General features: G+C 37.6%; 2 long non-coding RNA genes across 2 annotated transcripts; both read left to right on the top strand.

The window, feature by feature from the left end:
* The first annotated feature begins 3552 nt into the window (after positions 1 to 3552).
* On the top strand, positions 3553 to 4095 carry LOC149044169 (uncharacterized). Its single transcript, XR_016187616.1, has 2 exons — positions 3553 to 3694; positions 3860 to 4095. It is a non-coding gene; the product is annotated as an uncharacterized LOC149044169 (long non-coding RNA).
* Positions 4096 to 6304: 2209 nt separating this feature from the next.
* Positions 6305 to 8167, top strand: LOC149044168 (uncharacterized). Its single transcript, XR_016187419.1, has 3 exons — positions 6305 to 6323; positions 6468 to 6932; positions 8118 to 8167. It is a non-coding gene; the product is annotated as an uncharacterized LOC149044168 (long non-coding RNA).
* Positions 8168 to 18768: the final 10601 nt, after the last annotated feature.

Here is an 18768-nt window from a genome sequence, read left to right as displayed (position 1 = left end):
CTCTGTCTTTAATTCTCTTTTATTACACAAGTTCATACAGCGGGGACTAGCTCTGATCTTTGGAGGAAAGTGTGGGTCACCGCTTATAAAGGTGACCCTTACTGAGCTGTCAATCTCTGACCTTCGTCATGCTTTTACACTAGCGAATTACGTCAAGCTACGCAGAGCGGAGTACGCATACTAAGTAGGTACCTTCCAGATGTTTACGCTGTACAAAATGATTTTCTACCTTAAATTTCTTAGTCATACAGTCAAGTTCGGGCAAAACAGAAACAAGGTTGACAATGTAAAAATTATAATTCCTCGAAGAAAAAACAGAAAATTCAGAGAAGAAAGGGCGTACCCAAGGTACCGCCTCCAAGAGAGCTAAGTGCTATTTGATTATATTACCTTAAATTTCTCAGTCATACAGTCAAGTTCGGGCAAAACAGAAACAAGATTGACAATATAAAAATTATAATTAACCTACTAACATAATTCAAATCATAGTCGAGGAGATACCCTAAGGGAAAATAGTCCTCGAAGACTGCTACAGACTGCGACAGAATAAACAGAAAATTCAGAGAAGAAAGGGCGTATGAAAAGTACTACATGTTTACACCCCAGGTCACCTCTAAGAAAAAGAGGTGTCGAACGTGTTAACATAAGACCGCCAAAAGGAATAAGAAATGATCAACGGGCTTATTACAATTTTTACTGACTGGCTTATGGTAATATATCATTTCCATTTTCAACGTTTAAATAAGTCAAAAAACACCTATAATGAAAATTCTTGCTAGAAAGTCAATTTTGTCTTTTAACAATATTACATTTACAACTTGTTTTGTGATTAACATTTTTTTTTCACAACCACATTATACTTGTGCGTCATTCAAAATTCCATGTCGAAATTTTTGTCCAATTTACTTTAATTTTGCAGCTTATTAAAGAAATGGAAGGAAGAGCTGCTGACTTGATGCCATGGCCTCTGTAACTGTGCCTGTTGCAAAAGAAGATGAAGTCAAGTGCCTCCAGTGTGTGATATATGGTTAAATGATGAATACCCAGAGCTGGAAAAAAAAACTCATGACTATCATCCGTCATGTTGAACACTCCAATTGTAAGATGCATATCATTTTACTAACTAAAGGCAATTTCTAAAAAATACGACTTGAGCTCAAAGTTGTTACAGAATGAAAGAAATGCCATTTTTACTTCATTTTTTTTAGTGAAGCAAAATCAAAATCTTGAAACAACATCAGCTTAAAAATTTCACAATGTGAACCTTCCATATTTGTCTTTTATCCGAAAAAAAATCGCTACCTTGATTTAGCAAACTGAATCATGTTCAGTGTGAAATCCTTCGATTGAAATACACCATAGCACGCGTGTTGTGCACGCAACAAGAATATTCCATGGGCCAGAGAATGTTCTCATTACCTCTCAGGGGTAGAAAATGCGAGTGTTACCTGATGAAAGATTATGTGAAAGACTTATCAAATTCACTCGATAGCAACCGTGAAAGAGTAACTCTCGCCATTTTCTTGCGTACTCCTTTATTGAAAAAGATGCTGCTTTAACGTGGAAACGAGGCTGACAATAAAACGATTATTTCAAATGACTTCTTCGTTTTTTCTTTAAAGAAGATAAATCAGTATCTTCAACATAAAACATGATTTCAAAATAATTTTGGGCTAAAAGCCACAATTTTACGATTTCATTTAAAAGAAAACTAGTTCAAAACATAGATTGAACTCGAAAGGCATCATGAATAATTTCCAAGATGGCAGCATCGCTGCCTGGTAAGTGCGTTGAAGTTCTTGTGTAACCTTGACGATTTATGAGGCATTTTGCCCAAAATGTAGAGAGATTAGGCTTCTAAAAGTCAAAAATTATTAACAAAGGAAACAAAAATAAAAGACTAAGTATTATTTTCTGCTCGTTAACTTAAATACTTGCAAACGTTCGAAAGCTGGTGATCGAATATTAAGAAGTTATTTTTACATCGCAAAGCTTTGAACAATTGTTTGAGTTTCTTCGATCACATGTATTGGAAAATCCAAGGCTTATCAGGTGGTTGACCTGAGAGAAGTTGACGTCTTACATGCGATCAATGTACGCTAATGAAATACTCAAATCCACACTGAAAATTTTTGGAGAAAGTTGGAAACACGCTTTACTGACTAAGGATGATGTGGGTCAAAGGCCAAGTATTGGCCCGTGCGAGTATCCTTTCTGTATGCATTAGTGGTAATGAAACCTCTGGCGTCCCAATTTAATGACGTATCGAGGAAGGGAAACTCGATCTGGAAAACAGGAAGAGCAATAACTGAGCCATAAAGAGCACTTCAAAGAGACGCGGCTTGCTCACACTCAAAACTCAGAAGATACACAACACGCTAATGAAACAGGACACGTTCTTGTTTGGAACCAGGTTAAGGTTATTGACCCGTAGGGTCAAGGAAGCCATCCATATTAGACTCCATCCAATAACATCAATAGGGATAGCGGTTGACAACATAACGGCCGGTCAACAACAAAGAGAACTTAAGAGGAAACAACATGTACTAGTTGGAAAAATAATGAGGAGCGAAACGCACGAATGACAGTGCACCAAATCGACCAATGACGACAAACAAAGGTGTAGTAGACATGTTCGAATATAGCGGTTGATAGTCTGTTATCGCGCTCCTTGGCTGATTGATTTTGTTATTTCGTGTGCAACATGGATCTCCTCTATTTTAGTAATTTAAAGCGCGCGAACCCTTCAAGGATAATCCGATGGTTTCAAAACCGGGGATTATTGGCCAATCCATTGCACTGCGGCGTGTACAACCAAGACATGATAATGGTTCAACGAACCGATGCCCGCGTGGACGGATTTCGATGGTAGGGAGGAGAATTTGTCTACTAGATTTCGCATGAAAGTAATTATAGATCAAGTGTTGAGGCCTCAAATATTTTGTAGTATTCCGGTAAAAGATTAATTTTGACGAAGTAGATGGAGACTTTTACGCGAGAGAACATTATCCTCTAAAATGCGACTAAGAAGCTCAGCAATATAACCATAATTATGGTCAGTTAAAATCAATCTTATTTAATCTCCAACTTGATATGTTTGATTTAGGAAAATAAAACAAACACACAAAAAAAAAACAAAACGAAACGAAAACCAAAACAGCCTCAACATAAGCGCTTTAGTGATCATCTGATCGAAATTTGTTCCTCGTGAACGACAGGCACCGCGCAGGTGGGCTACGGTTGACGCCCCGTTTTCAATTGATAAAATGTAAATTAAGTGTAGTTCGAAAGGATGTATGATTCCCTTGTCACTTCTTCATTTTCCATTTCGTTTTCCTTTTTTTTCCCGAGACAGCTTGGATATTAACGAATCCCGGCAAATGTTTAAAACGGTCGTCTCATCTTGTCTCACCCTTTGTTTAGGAGATGCTATACTTGCAAGATGAAACGAAGCATTAGGACAAATTCTTTCTTTGCCAAGTTTGTTTCTGCACTTCTAAATATAGCAAACTTGAAATAAAGTAACAAGAAACCCCCTATAAAGTTATATTTTTCTAGACTCATAAGCATAAAGGAAATTTGCCTGTGAACTGCAACATTAAAAAAATCAAGGCCTTTTTCTTTACCTTTAAAGATGACAAGGACAAGGGAGAGCACAGAGATAAGGTTGAGGAGAACAAGACTTTAAGTGAGGGTACGATTTGACAAACACAATTTATTAAGTGTCGTGGCTAGTGAATTTCTTCAGCTTTCTAATTTGCTCAAAGCATTCCAAAATGGGAAATTCCACTCCCAGATGACCAATAGCAAAACCCTATAAACAACTCACCACAACAATTTCTTCTTACTATACCCACAGAACTAGAAAAGAAGAAAAAGAAGAAGACACGGAAGAGAAGAAAGAAGAAAAAATATTGCATCTCTGCAAGAAGGCAACAAAGAAACTAGTGAAAGAGTAGAAGTTGTAAATGAGAGCAACAATTAGCCTTTAGTGACTGTGCAGTGCCTTGTACTTAGCCTTAAGTTTTCTTTTCATTCCTGTCATAAAGTTTTCTTTGTAAATATGATGAGAATAAATGATATCAAGTTTTCCAACATGTATTAGTTGTTTGGTATATTTGACAACATTTTCCAGAGGCAAAGAGATCATTGAGCTATAATAAATATGCTACAGATAATAACAATTTTTGTTTTGGTCATCATGGTCATTAACCAAATATATTCCCCTCATTATTTGTTTCTTAAAAACTCTAACAAAATCATTTTATAAATCAAAGCTCTCTTTCTAAAACTATCCTTTTTTCTGCGTCGTGATAGAAAGATTGGTGATCCAAGACCAACCGAAGCAATCTCATCTCTGTAATAATCTAGAAAATTTTCTGAAACATTAACATGTAAGAACATTTTTTTGTAGCGAAGTTAGATTTCTCATTTTAATTTGTATTTATTTTGATTATATCCCTGAGATAAAAAGATGGTTTACGAGGAAAAACTCATTTTAAGAAAGAAATTATCATTCATGTCTTTAAGATCGAATATCCTATAAATACAGTCTTCATTCAAGAAAAAAAAACTAAAACAGCACAGTATGATAAAATATTCCTTGCATTGACGCATGAAGTTTCAGGAACATTTGACCTTTATTTTTCAAAATTTATATCTTTGAGATGGTTATAATTTCTGCCATCCCTCGTTGTGGAGGAATGAAGTAACTTTAATATTGGGCCTGGAAGCTTTGAACTTTATTCGATACACATATTCAATGCTTTTTTCTATGTGCTGAAATATATGCTACCAGCCAATAATAATATTGGTTAAGGCCTTCCCTACCCGTTTACCATACCAAGACATAGAAAATAGAACTTACCTTAACGTATTGTACGAATATCTCAGCGCTAACCTTCCCTACAACAACCTTGGGAAAAAAATTAGACATCTACGCATGCGCCGAGAGCCGACGTTTGCCGAACGAATCTCGTTTCGTCAAACGAGTCTCGTTTCTTCAAACGAGTCTCGTTTCGTCAAATGAGTCTCGTTTCGTCAAATGAGTCTCGTTGTGTCAAACGAGTCTCGTTTCGTGAAACGAGCCTCGCTTTGACTCGTTTCGATTCTCTCGAACAAACGAGTCTCGTTGAAAATCGTTTATCGAGTGACTTATAAATCGTGACGATTTAAAATCGAGTGGTTTCCCAGAAACCGTGAGTGATCCGGCTTTCGAGCTCGAGTCACTTCTGTCGAGCTCGGTTGCTCAGGATCCTTCTCGTCGAGTTGTGACTCGAGCTCGGATAGGCTTTCGAGCTCGAGTCACCTATTTCGAGCTCGGTTGCCCAGAAACAAATATTGATCCCAAGAACCTTGGTCATTAGGTGAGTATTTCGTAAGTTGTCGTTAAGTTTCAGAGATAGCATTCAAAGGGAAGGTGTAAAAGGAAGTGGGAGCAAATGTATTGGAAACAGAAATTTTCCCAAAGCACGAAAACCCCAGGTCAGGTGTAGTCATTTCGGGTATAGAAGGATAAACTTAAACTTAAACTTCGCTGGAATGGGACTTAATACAGACAAGAACAAACTTTTGGTAATCCTTAGTTTATTGTAAAATGTAAAATTTTTATGGTTAACTACGCAGGGGAATACTTGTGTCACTTTTAGATAAACTTGTGTCACTTTTAGATGAACGTTCAGTGATATATATATATACTTTTTTAAAAACAAATAAAACAACTTCTGGTTTAGAGCAAGATTTTATAAACCGTTCAACCACTCTGCAACGCAATTCCTTTCCTTCTTACCGAACTAACCAAAAGTAGCAACCTTTTAAAGCAAACTTGTATCTCGAAAACCTCGAGCTGGAGGTAATACTTCTGAGCAAAGTAATATGGGTACTAAACTGTGTTTTTCAAACTCTCATTCCTAATGAAAAATCACTCAGCTGAATATTTAGGCTTGCAGCTTGGGAAAAGTACTTAATTGCTTGTAAACATGAGGATTTTTGTCTGTCACTGGATGTTCCTTTGGCCTTCGCGAGTTGCAAAATGTTGAGTTGTCTCACTATTAAATGTAGCCTTGGTGACATCTAGCCCATCTACACTGACAACTTGATTTATTGACTTACCTTAAAACTTTTTCCACCCTAAGAGGAACAAGTTTAAATTTTTTTAACTATACTAGTTGCAATGTTTTTTTTTGCTCTGGTATGTAGGTGCAATAAGTTTAACAGTTCAATTTGTTTTATGGACCTACAAATAGTACAATATGACTTGAAATAGGTCAAGACATATGAATAAAGTTATTTTAAAACATAATCTGGACTTAAAATACAGATTGGTCAGTATTTATTATGTCTGTTGGTTATCATTTGGATTGAATATAGGTGTGATCGCGCGTCGTCTCAACTTACATATTAGTAACAGATTTACACTGGATTTCGTTCCCCATTTGCCGTAATTTAAGCGAGTGTTTTTGTTTTAGGGGTGTCCTCTATCCGCCTTTTCTATGACTGAAATCCGCCGCGTCAAGATTTGATTTTTTTCACCGTTTCGTTGTTGATTCGTGTAAACTTGAAGGTGAGAAAATTGTTTATGAATAGTTAGTTATTGATCAACCGATCGATAAAGGGCTTCAGTTTTCTTGTTCGGTGGGGTTCTTTTAACGATTCAGTAGGCGCGTGCAGCTGCAGTCCTTACATTGTGTTTTCCTGCTTTAGTAACATTCACTGTAAAGCTACATTATGAGCTACAGCAAGCGTGCTTTTCAGAGGACCGTGGTGTTATTGGAAAAGAAGAGGACTGCTGTTCCTGTGAACGCAGAAATGAGTCGGCTTATAAATGCCAGGCGGGTGATGGACATTGCCTTTACAAAAAACCACACCGCTTCTCAGATAGGCGATCTTCTTTGCGGCGCTTTTCCTTCTTTAGTTGGAAAAGACCTCGGTGGGTAAGTCTTGTTTCTCTTGTCACTCGCTTCTTCTGAACCAGTTCGCTTCAAGGTGTAAGTTACTTCGGACAAATTCGCTATATGAAGTTTCTGTCGAGTTGATGAGACTTACTGATAATTGTCCTACATTTCCCATACGACAAAAAATTGAATTTAGTCGATTTAAATTGTTCAAGTGGAATTGGACTCTACTTGTCCGTCTAATTTCTAATGAACCTAATAAATCTTTTTGTCTTCTCGCAAATTTCGTTTGGTTGTCTATAAAACAGAAAAACTAAAAATCTGTCAACCTCTAAAGCTATAATTTGGTGCCTCATTCACTTCGGTAGACACAAAGCAGAAAATAATTTGTGAGTAGAAGGCACGTGCGGGATTGATGAGACGTCGCTTTTTCTCGCATAATCACTTTTGGCTTGAGATTTAAACTCTAAAGATTTCATTTTTGGCTGACTTTCGATGTATTTTCATGAAATTTGGAGATCACGTCCCCCCAAAAAAGGTTCCCTAACACTTCGCTCAAAAGCTCTAGTTCGGAGCGTAACCGCACAGTTGGCAGAAACTCTTTTCGAATTCAATGTGTTGACCACGTTCTCAATGAAAAACGAACGTCAAATAAACTAATCTTGTCAACAGTTCAGGCGTTTAAAAGCTCCCTTTCCGCTTAATGATAAAAATTTTAAAAGTAAATTATGTAACCAAAGTCATTAGTTTGTACGCTATTTCCGCTCATGTGCTAATTTTCCTTCTGTGATACCTTGGAACGCCGGATGTACTCTGCTAAATAGTAGACGCGCTTACTCAGCTATTTCAATGCTTGCACAATCATTGAAAATAACCAGTCATTCTTAACTTGCTTTTTAATACTGTTATCATAAACTTTGATGAAGAGGTTTGAAGAGTGAAAACCAAACTTTTCCAGGAGGAAAAAAAAAATTTATCCAGTCATTTGTTACCCTTCCAGATAAAATGTAAATTTCACACTGGTCTTTTAAGAATATTGGCCCCTATGATTACAGTATGTTCTAGTGTCTTTATCTTTCTCTAACAAATGCCACCTATATGTAATTTCTGCAAGTGCCATGTTTTAAGAAAATTTCCAGTAAAATGAGGGAAATCAATTCAAAATTACAATATAATGAATTGTTATGATTGGTGATACTAATACCTAACATTTCCTTACCCTAGGTTAGAGTTATTCGCATCATACTGTAGAGGGCATGCCATGTCGAAGGTTGAGAGAGGGTACGTACATAAAGTTGTATCTATTATGTTGATTTTTTCTTACACAACAGGAGTCCCAGTAGGGTTCAAATTTTCCCCTCTTTGTTACTGAAATAACATCATAAGACAATAAAATATTATTGCAGCCGCCAAAACCTTTAAGAAAAACAAATAAACCCGTTGATTTAATTAAGTTCTTTAATTTTACTTCAGTTAAAACAACGTACCTTGTCTTTTTCGATTTATCAGAGTAAAAAATTCCGAAATTCTTGATTGGTGCTGGGCGATCTTACACCTCTTTCCACGGTACAGAATCGTCACGAAGTTATTTATCAAACGTTTCAAAGGCTGTTAGCGTCCGTAAAGACACAACAAAACTCCAGTAATGGCCACTACTGTTATTGTAGCTGTGAAAAGCTTAAACTAGTTATCCTTCATCTTCATGTATACGGCACAACGCATATCTTACTTCATATATTCCACACATTATGTAACATGGCTCGACAACTTCGAGATGCTTTGCAACTTCACGAGAAAAGAAGAAAATTTGGGCATGAGCAATCTGAGGAAACGAACGTTTTACTTAGGAATAATATATATTCTCCGCAATTTCAATTACAGTACAATATATTCAATTAGTGCCTATACTTCAAATGGTGTTTTGCTAGATGGTTTAATAGACAAAACAATCATTTCAGCAGTAACATATCAATTACATCTTCACAAATCTATTTAGGATCCAGAGGAAGCCAAGGCTCTCCTAGATGACCAGGTAGGGAATCTTTTTTGGTTTTACACTGTGTTCTCAATTAAGAGCTTAGTTTGGAATTTATTATTAATTACATGCTGGAACAAGATAAGCATTACCTGACTGCATTTAAGGGCTTAGTTTGGAATTTATTATTGATTACATGCTGGAACAAGATAAGCATCACCTGACAACATTTAAATAAATCCTCACAATTAAAAATTGATTTGTCATTTTCTCCTGGAAAGGGAAATCTTGCAAATCCAACAACTTAGGCAGACAAACAAAACCTTACACTTGACAAATGACTATTGTTTCTCTCCTAAACCACAACACACTCAAGGGAGACTGACAAGGCTGGTTTCCCGACCAGGGATAATGCCTTACTGCCACGACACTTGTTGGGGGATAGGGACAAGACTATTCTCCTGACCAGGGATGAGGCCTTAGTGCCGTGACACTTGGGGGAGACTGACAAGACTGTTCTTCTCCTGACCAGGGACGAGGCCTCAGTGCCGCGACACTTGGGGGAGATGGACAAGACTGTTCTCCTGACCAGGGACGAGGCCTTAGTGCCGCGACACTTGGGGGAGAAGGAATGGTAATCGAGTACGACAAATCGATATCGAGCTCGGTTGCCCAGAAACAAATATTGATCCGGTTGTGACTCGAGCTCGGGTAGGCTTTCGAGCTCGAGTCACTTATGTCGAGCTCCGTTGCTCAGGATCCTTCTAGTCGAGTTGTGACTCGAGCTCGGATAGGCTTTCGAGCTAGAGTCACCTATTTCGAGCTCGGTTGCCCAGAAACAAATATTGATCCATACCTCTAATGTGTGGAACCTGTATTTAGGGCTCAGCCGGTATCAAGTGGACACCCCGTGATTTCTCTTGGCTGACTGCGGTAATCGAGTTATATTGAAAGAAGGAAGGAGAGATTTCGCGATTGTGACGCGAAAGAAGTGTGACAAGTAATGGAAAACGCAGGAAATTCAAACACTAAGAAAAGCAGGAAACTCTGACTTATACTTTCGACAACCTGGCCTGATGAAAGAGGATTCAATCCGAATATTTTGCGCTACTAGGCTAAGGAACTTGATTTCGAGCTGAAGAAGTTTTTTCAAGACAGACGTTTGAGACTATGAGCCATCTTTGGAACTCTCAATGGTGGCCAACTTACGTTATCAACTCAGTTGATTATACCAGATTACCTGATTGAAAGTTTGATCCCGATCGTCTTTTCAAATGAAGAAGGAAAAAAAACGAGGCCGAGGATGGAAGTTATTGCTAAAACAAGCGCTAGTTCACTAAAGATTTCATTTCAAAATATAATATTTCAACTCCATTTCAGAGTGATGATCATGTAAAGTCATAAGGATGTCAAAGTAGCAGGAATTGTATCCAGAATAATTAGCGTAGTAGAGAGTGAATATAACAAACAATTAACCTTGTACATATCATTCTGTGGCAAGGTAAGCCGCGGGTGTGTAACAAAATGTTTCAAATGTTGAATTCATTAACCAGCTTTTTCTTCTAATCCTACTTCCAAAGCCATGCGCTTATTCACCAAAGGTCGGCTTACACGAGAGGACCAACTGCATGGACTTGTTTCGGAAAAAAGTTCCTCGAAATAGCCAAATACATGACATTTTCACTGAAATCCTGAGACGCGTTGATGCGGAAAAGGAGCTTTTCTAGCTCCGAAAGCGGATTACTAAACTAACCGAAGTTCACGTTCTCGTCAATAAAACTGGATTTCGTCAATCTACAAAAAAGGTCAGTCATTTACAATTTCGAAAGCGTTGCCTTTCCCTAAGGTTCGGTATACTAATGATCCAGAACTGAAAGAAAGAAGCTAGTAAACCTGGAAGCCTTTAGTTCAAACAAATTGAAGATTTATTCTTCAGGCCATTTCGACTAAAATTAAAATTGAATTAGTATTGATAGCGGGGGTATAGATTGGATTATGTCTTAAAATAAGTTATGGTTACCCATCGTTGTAAATAACAATTCAAAAGAGAAATATGTGGAGTATAATAAATGGCACGCGTAGATATGGAATTTCTTTTCGAGTGTTATACTCGATAGCTCACGAGTGAGATTTCGAGTTGAACACGACAAGAGAAATTCCATATCTGCAAGCAGCCTTGTATTATTTTGGTTATCTTATAAACACAGTAGCCCTTAGCTGACGAGAAAAGTCGACTTTATTTATGAACGAATGAAAATAAAAGGATCGACAATCCCCGGATAAAAAGCGTAAAGTGCCTTGGGGATCAAGCTCAATATGGAAAAAAAACTGTGAATCACTACAAAACAAAATGGGCGTCATTTTCAATATAAAAAATTGTCAGTTATTGACTTTTACATTACGTCAACAAATCTTTCGGCTGCATTGCTAAAATTGGCCCGTGGAAAATCTTCCAGTTGTCGATTTTCGTTCTCAGCTGCCAGCTTACCAAAGCCACTAAATACGTAACTTTCGGTTTTTCTTTTCGTATTTTGGTTTTCTTTCCATTCTAGGAAAGTTTGAACGTCAGTGTCTGAAAACCATACGGATTTTTCAGTAATTTACCAATCATAATACGAGAAAATTCCGACCAACAAATGTTGAATTCATTAACCAGCTTTTTCTTCTAATCCTACTTCCAAAGCCATGCGCTTATTCACCAAAGGTCGGCTTACACGAGAGGACCAACTGCATGGACTTGTTTCGGAAAAAAGTTCCTCGAAATAGCCAAATACATGACATTTTCACTGAAATCCTGAGACGCGTTGATGCGGAAAAGGAGCTTTTCTAGCTCCGAAAGCGGATTACTAAACTAACCGAAGTTCACGTTCTCGTCAATAAAACTGGATTTCGTCAATCTACAAAAAAGGTCAGTCATTTACAATTTCGAAAGCGTTGCCTTTCCCTAAGGTTCGGTATACTAATGATCCAGAACTGAAAGAAAGAAGCTAGTAAACCTGGAAGCCTTTAGTTCAAACAAATTGAAGATTTATTCTTCAGGCCATTTCGACTAAAATTAAAATTGAATTAGAATTGATAGCGGGGGTATAGATTGGATTATGTCTTAAAATAAGTTATGGTTACTCATCGTTGTAAGTAACAATTCAAAAGAGAAATATATGGAGTATAATAAATGGCACGCGTAGATATGGAATTTCTTTTCGAGTGTTATACTCGATAGCTCACGAGTGAGATTTCGAGTTGAACACGACAAAAGAAATTCCATATCTGCAAGCAGCCTTGTATTATTTTGGTTATCTTATAAACACAGTAGCCCTTAGCTGACGAGAAAAGTCGACTTTATTTATGAACGAATGAAAATAAAAGGATCGACAATCCCCGGATAAAAAGCGTAAAGTGCCTTGGGGATCAAGCTCAATATGGAAAAAAAACTGTGAATCACTACAAAACAAAATGGGCGTCATTTTCAATATAAAAAATTGTCAGTTATTGACTTTTACATTACGTCAACAAATCTTTCGGCTGCATTGCTAAAATTGGCCCGTGGAAAATCTTCCAGTTGTCGATTTTCGTTCTCAGCTGCCAGCTTACCAAAGCCACTGAATACGTAACTTTCGGTTTTTCTTTTCGTATTTTGGTTTTCTTTCCATTCTAGGAAAGTTTGAACGTCAGTGTCTGAAAACCATACGGATTTTTCAGTAATTTACCAATCATAATACGAGAAAATTCCGACCAACAACCATGAATTGAAAATGGTGAAGGCTTTGCCGTTCATTCATCAACCTGACCGAGTGGCGCGAAAGGCGAGTGACGTGTCAGCTGCTGATTAGCGATATCAAACAAAGTGAAAAAATGTCGTATTTTTTCTCGTGTGTTGTTACGGCTTTTCTGAGGGCTAATAATCCTTGTATAACAACGTAGTTTACACGATAAAATCGTTTCTCTCACGATGTGGTCACTTGGGATGTGTATCGCGACATTTCGGCTGATTATTATACCGCCAATCTTACTCGCTTGGTAAAGACTAGCAGTATACAGTCTGAACGCAGTGATCCGCATCTGAAGTGACACACTTTGCTATGCCTGAAGAGCCGCAACAGCGGTGAAACGCGTAGTGCAAAAGCAAAATAAAAGTTAAAAGAAGACTTTCGTTTCTCATTGGTTTTAGTATATATATGTGTGTAAATAAATCTTGATTATAGTCTATCCTTGCGGTATAGTGCTCGATGCGTTCACAGAGCGGGGTATATCTGAAAGTTGGACAAATCAATGAGACATAGCTTTGCTGTGACTCTGAGTTTCACGCTTACGCGATCATCCGACAGATTTTAATCTAATAATAAGATTTTAATCCGTATAATAAGTTTGTGGAAGTTTTAAAGATGTGATACAAAGTTTTCTTCTTAATCATTAAAATCACGTTTTATTTTATTAAATCAACTTCACCTCCCTCTCTCTCACGCTGTTCAAGTCTCACACTGTTCTAGTCTCTCGCTCCGGTCTCTTCATTTTAAATGTATTATATGATCCTATTGTTTAATCATCTGCCACTTATCGTAAAAAATCAACCGTAAATCAATTAACGCTGAATAATCTCTGACATCTATGAAAAGATACTTAACTTATGTATGTATATATATATATAGTACAGCCTAGAGGTACATGGCCAACGCACACGCAAAACCTCTGCACGCTTTTTGCGTTCTGCGCAAAAAAAAAAAGCTCGCCTCAAAGCGCGTGTCTTAAGCACGTTTTTGCTTTTGTCATTCAACGCAGTCAGCTTGCCTTGTTCCGAGGTAATTTAGTTTTATAAACTGAGTTGGTAACGTGAATTTGCCACCGTAAAGAATTTAAAAGCTGACGTTTTGAGCGTTAGCCCTTCGTCAGAGCGATTGACGAAGGGCTAACGCTTGAAACGTCAACTTTTAAACTCTTTACAGAGGCCAATTTACGTTATCAACTCAGTTGATAATACAAAATTTCCCTGTTATACTCTCCCACTGACGCAGCATCACAGTCCCTTTAGCCACTTACCCCTTTTATTGCTTTGTTCCGCATTGTTTCGGAAAACATAAGTTTCCTGTTTCGAAATGCCGCCGCCGAAGCATCAAATTAACATTTGCATGGCCACAATGGCTGCCGTTTCAATAAAACGTCGTAACGACTTGTTATGATTCCACCAGCATTTCGTGAAATAAGTTTGTGAAAGTTTTTAAGATATGATACAATTTTTTCTTCTAGGAAAGGTAAGATTCCAGCCTGAAATGGAGACAACTTTGTCCTAGGAATTTGAAAATACTGTAAAGGATACAACTCGAGCCAGAAGTTGGCTATATCGACTGGTACCCTTGCGTCTTGTTTACTTACTTTCGGCGCTTAAATATTTTCCAGTTTTCGTTAAAGTAATATTATTGTTTCCTATAATTAATATCACGTTTGAGTGTACTCGGCTTCGCGTGACTTGTAATTAAAGATCTTATCTTAGTTGTTTGGGAATCATCTCTTATGCCTGGTTATAGAATACATTTTAATGTCTTTGAAGTCGAGTGACTCGCAACTAAAGCTAAATTATGATCCCGCCAATACCCGTCCTATAATCTCGAAAATTAAGTCTAACGGTCGTGAGCACGGTTTCAAAAGTCAGCGATTTGAAGCTTTTAAAAAGTAAGGTCGAAACTCCAAGAAGTAGTTTCACATCACACTTTAAATGGCGACTCCATAAAAATTCCCACGCGACATTTCAGGAAATTCTTCCTTCATAGGAGCGGTTTTGATTCGCTCGTACTTTTTATTCACGCTTAGCGTTTCGTGATGATATATCGTCATTACGATTTCAACAGACGATCTTGCCTACTTGTAAACAATAATGTCTTGATGCATAACGTTAAGGGGACTTAACGAACTGCAAACGACAAAGTGGAATCTGATTTTCTTCCTTTGAACCTAAAAAAGACCTTGTAAAGCATTTGGAAAACGTCACCTGTTACAGGAAACTGCAAATAATTTCACATAATTTAGCAAGTTTTCAAGTTTTGTTGCTAGTAAACTTTTACAACAATGACTTAATTGAACTTGACCTTTCCCGATTTTGTGCGCTTTCTAAGGAGATACCCGGCTGGTCAAAAAATCCTCAATATGAGAGCTACTCATCGGCTGACCATTTCACTCTTTCTAGATCACTATCTATTCCAGTGCAGCTTTTTATATATTCATTTATTTGGTTATTAAACCATTGTAATCAAATCTTAAGTTGTTTGTAACTTTCATACACTGGGCTTCTTTTTAAACTGCAAAGCTATGATCTGAGACGGCATCTGCTGTAAACATCGCCATATATAAATTAAATGATTGGGCAGTTTTCACCCGAATGTTACGTTATTCATCTTTAGTAATGTCAACAACAACTGTTCACCTCTGAAATGACACACAAGATGGTTTATGAATAAATCTTTACACAATCAAATTGCAATGGTTTCGATTATGACTTGTGAAACTGTTAATAATTGGATTGTTACAGTCAGTTGCCCATATTTTCATATCACTGATACACCATTTCCCCAGAAATATACATATGCTTAATCGCATAATGGTTTTAATTTTGATGCCTTTTATTCCTGATACAACGATCAATTGGAATCTTTGACATCTCCCCCTTTTTTTCCTGGCAGCTTCCCAAGTATTTGAACTTTAAAAGATTACTTTGTTGAAATTCCTGCCCCAGGGCAAATATTGTGTTCAAATGCCCCCACCAATTTTTTAAAAAGATAAAATCAGCAAACATGACTTTCTGCACATTGCCAAAGCTTTAACACCTAGACCTTCTACACCTTTTTTGTTCTTTTTTTCTGCTTGTGGAAGTGAACTTTTACCTTTAACTATTCTACAGTTAAACATACATCCATTTTTAGAAAAACAGAGGGTATTGTTATATAAGTATAAAGGTCATTGATCATTTAATGCACAAATCTTTACTTACAATGGCACTTTTAAGAACAAGTCTCTTTAAGAATCAAACATCTTAGGAAATAAAAATTTTCAACCCCCCTTAAAATTTTGCATCCAGTTAGGCACTCAGGGGGATGCCCAAAAATGCCCTTTTAAAGGTTGCAACACTCTTGTTGCCATGGCAACAGCGACTGCTTGTTCGAGGCCTGGAGCCCCATTTTCATACAAAAACGTCGCAAAAAAAGAGTGAAATGTTCATTTCTCTATCTCAAGCTAAATACTACACTACAAATTGGTACTTCTACCATGCATAGTGACATCATTCGTCTTCACTTTAATATATTTAATGTTCCCTGGGAGTGGATGTGAACACACCAATAGATTATTCATCTCGATACAGTTTCGGTCATTTTTGTTGTCGAGTGAAACAGGGAAAACGTTTATCTGAATTTCTCCAGAAGTGCACCGATTCTGGAACTGAAAATACCCACCTAGCTGACTATAATATTTCAGTTTGAAAATATGTAAAAATCTCTGCGGGCCTGCCTCTACTTTCCGTAGGGGAAATTCGCGAACGAAGCTCAAAAAATCAGATATTACATAATTTTCCCGAAGAGAAATCTCGCCACTGGTCGTCATCTTTAAGTAAAAAATTGAACAACCCTCATGGAAGACTACTCGAAGTAACTACAAACATGTACTTCAAATCACGTGCATATCATCCAGATTCCGAGTGCTGCACCTTCTTTCATGGGAATTTGAGCGATCCGAAGTCCTCTGAAGATACACTGTTATACTTGCATGTCATTTAAAACATGTTGAATTCGGCTGATCTTCACGAAACTATCCTCACACCTGTCATCTGTCACAAACATGTAAGTTGTCACGATGGCGTGACGCTGCATTTCTCCGTGAAGTTTCCATCGGTCGCTCCAAAGAAGACGAGAAATGGATACTTTTCATATATGTCAGAAGATTTCCACGCATTTTGAAGTAAAAACAACCAAAAAAACGCTTGTAAACACCGAGAATCAGAGAGTATAAGTCGTAACTTGTCAGCGGCAGTACTACATGTAAAACCCAGTGGCAACAATAGCAATTTAAATGACATAGTCATCTCCTTACAAAGAGCAGATTCGGTTAGTTATCATTTCCTTGTGACAGGAACCAAGATATTTCGAATCATCTGAAAACTGTCAATAAACTGTTAGAAAATTTGCATAAGATATGAAGAGGAGAGACTTATCACCGCTGCAGTGCAATCGAGTCAATCAATGTTTCCTTCCATGTCCTGATAAAGAAAAAATCATATCCAAGTTCGAAATAAAAGATTTAAGGAAATCATATATCATAATTCCACCTTTAAAACAACTTATTATCCACACACAAATCGCAACTCGTCACTTGAACGAAACTCCCCATGGTTGATATGTAATCTGGATTGCTTCATGTCCTTCTAAAAAAAGAACAGCGATTTCATCACCATTATTTTCCACACTTTTCTCCCAGATATCTTTTACAAACTTAAAGAAAGATGAATGCAACGCAATCTCCCTGTGATTTGCACGAGAGGAAGTCAAATGTCTCTTTAATTTTCTCCTGAGGTGGCCGGCTCACCAGGAAGAAACAGGAGATCGTTCGGTCCAATAACGTTAGTCTGTGGAGATTATCAAGCTAATAACTGAGAAGATTGTGCCCTTTGGTTCATCAGTGACAGCGTTAATTGTTTCAAATCTGTATTTCTCGGTCCAAGCGCCACCAAAAATAGTTCCTTTGTAATTTTGTAAGCACTATCTATAGCATTTTATTGTCGAGGGAAATAAATCTCAAGGCTCAAAGCCAATATGACGTTCGAGCACATGAAAGGCTGTCTGAAAAAAAGCTAAATTCTTGGAAATTAATTGTGATGAAATCCCTGTTCAATTTGCTGTACTACAGGGATATTAAGTGATTCAAAATCTCCACTTTGTTATGATTTTCGCGCGAGTCGTACAAATTGCTATTGCGGCGACTGGGTTTTACATGTGGTACTGCCGCTGACAAGTTGCGATTTCTGCTCTCAGATTCTCACTGTTTACAAGCGTTCAATCGAGGTTTTCTTCTTTTTTTTTTGTCTTTTTTACTTAGAATGCGCGGAAATCTGCTGATATATCGAAAAATGTACATTTTTCGTCTTCTTTGGAGCGACCGATGGAAACTTCACGGAGACGCCATCGTGACAATGTACATGTTTATGACAAAGAACTGGTGTGGGGATAGTTTCGTGTAGACCAGCCGAATTCAACATGTTTTAAATGACATGCAAGTATAACAGTGTATCTTCAGAGGACTTCGGATCGCTCAAATTCCCATTAAAGAAGGTGTAGCACTCGGAATCTGGATGATATGCACCCGATTTGAGGTATATGCTTGTAATTACGTCGAGTAGTCCTCCATGAGGGTTGATCAATTTTTTTAAAAGATGACGATCAGAGGCAGGATTTCTCTTCGAGATATTGTTCATAAGATAACATTCTTTTAAAGCCTTCCACATTTCATTTTTCTGAAAGGTTTGTTGTTGAGACAAAAACGAAAAAAAATTTACAGGAATCGACCAACCGAGCGAGCGAGCGAATACCATCCTCCACGTCATATCAACAACTCGCTCTTGCGCATGCGCGCAATTCACGAGTTAAAAAGATAACTTCGATCCCCACCTGAGCCTGAATCAATGCCTCACCGGCCCGAATGGACTCTTATTTTATCCCTGAAATCTCTAGTGTCTCAGTGAGGCAGATAAACCAGGCCAATGATTATGGAGGGATACGATGCAATCCTCAACCAATCAGAGTGAGCGCATCTCTATACTCACCGGCACAATTACACCAAATAAATATATTGAAAACTCACAACATTTTGGACAAAACAGTGGTATCCTTTGAATCCTCAATCTGGGATCCTCAATCTTGGATCCTC

Source organism: Pocillopora damicornis, chromosome 6, assembly GCF_964200805.1.
Source record: "Pocillopora damicornis chromosome 6, jaPocDami1.2, whole genome shotgun sequence".
Lineage (NCBI taxonomy): Eukaryota > Metazoa > Cnidaria > Anthozoa > Scleractinia > Pocilloporidae > Pocillopora > Pocillopora damicornis.
Note: the sequence above shows the minus strand (reverse complement) of the source record. Positions and strands in the feature narration are given on the sequence as shown.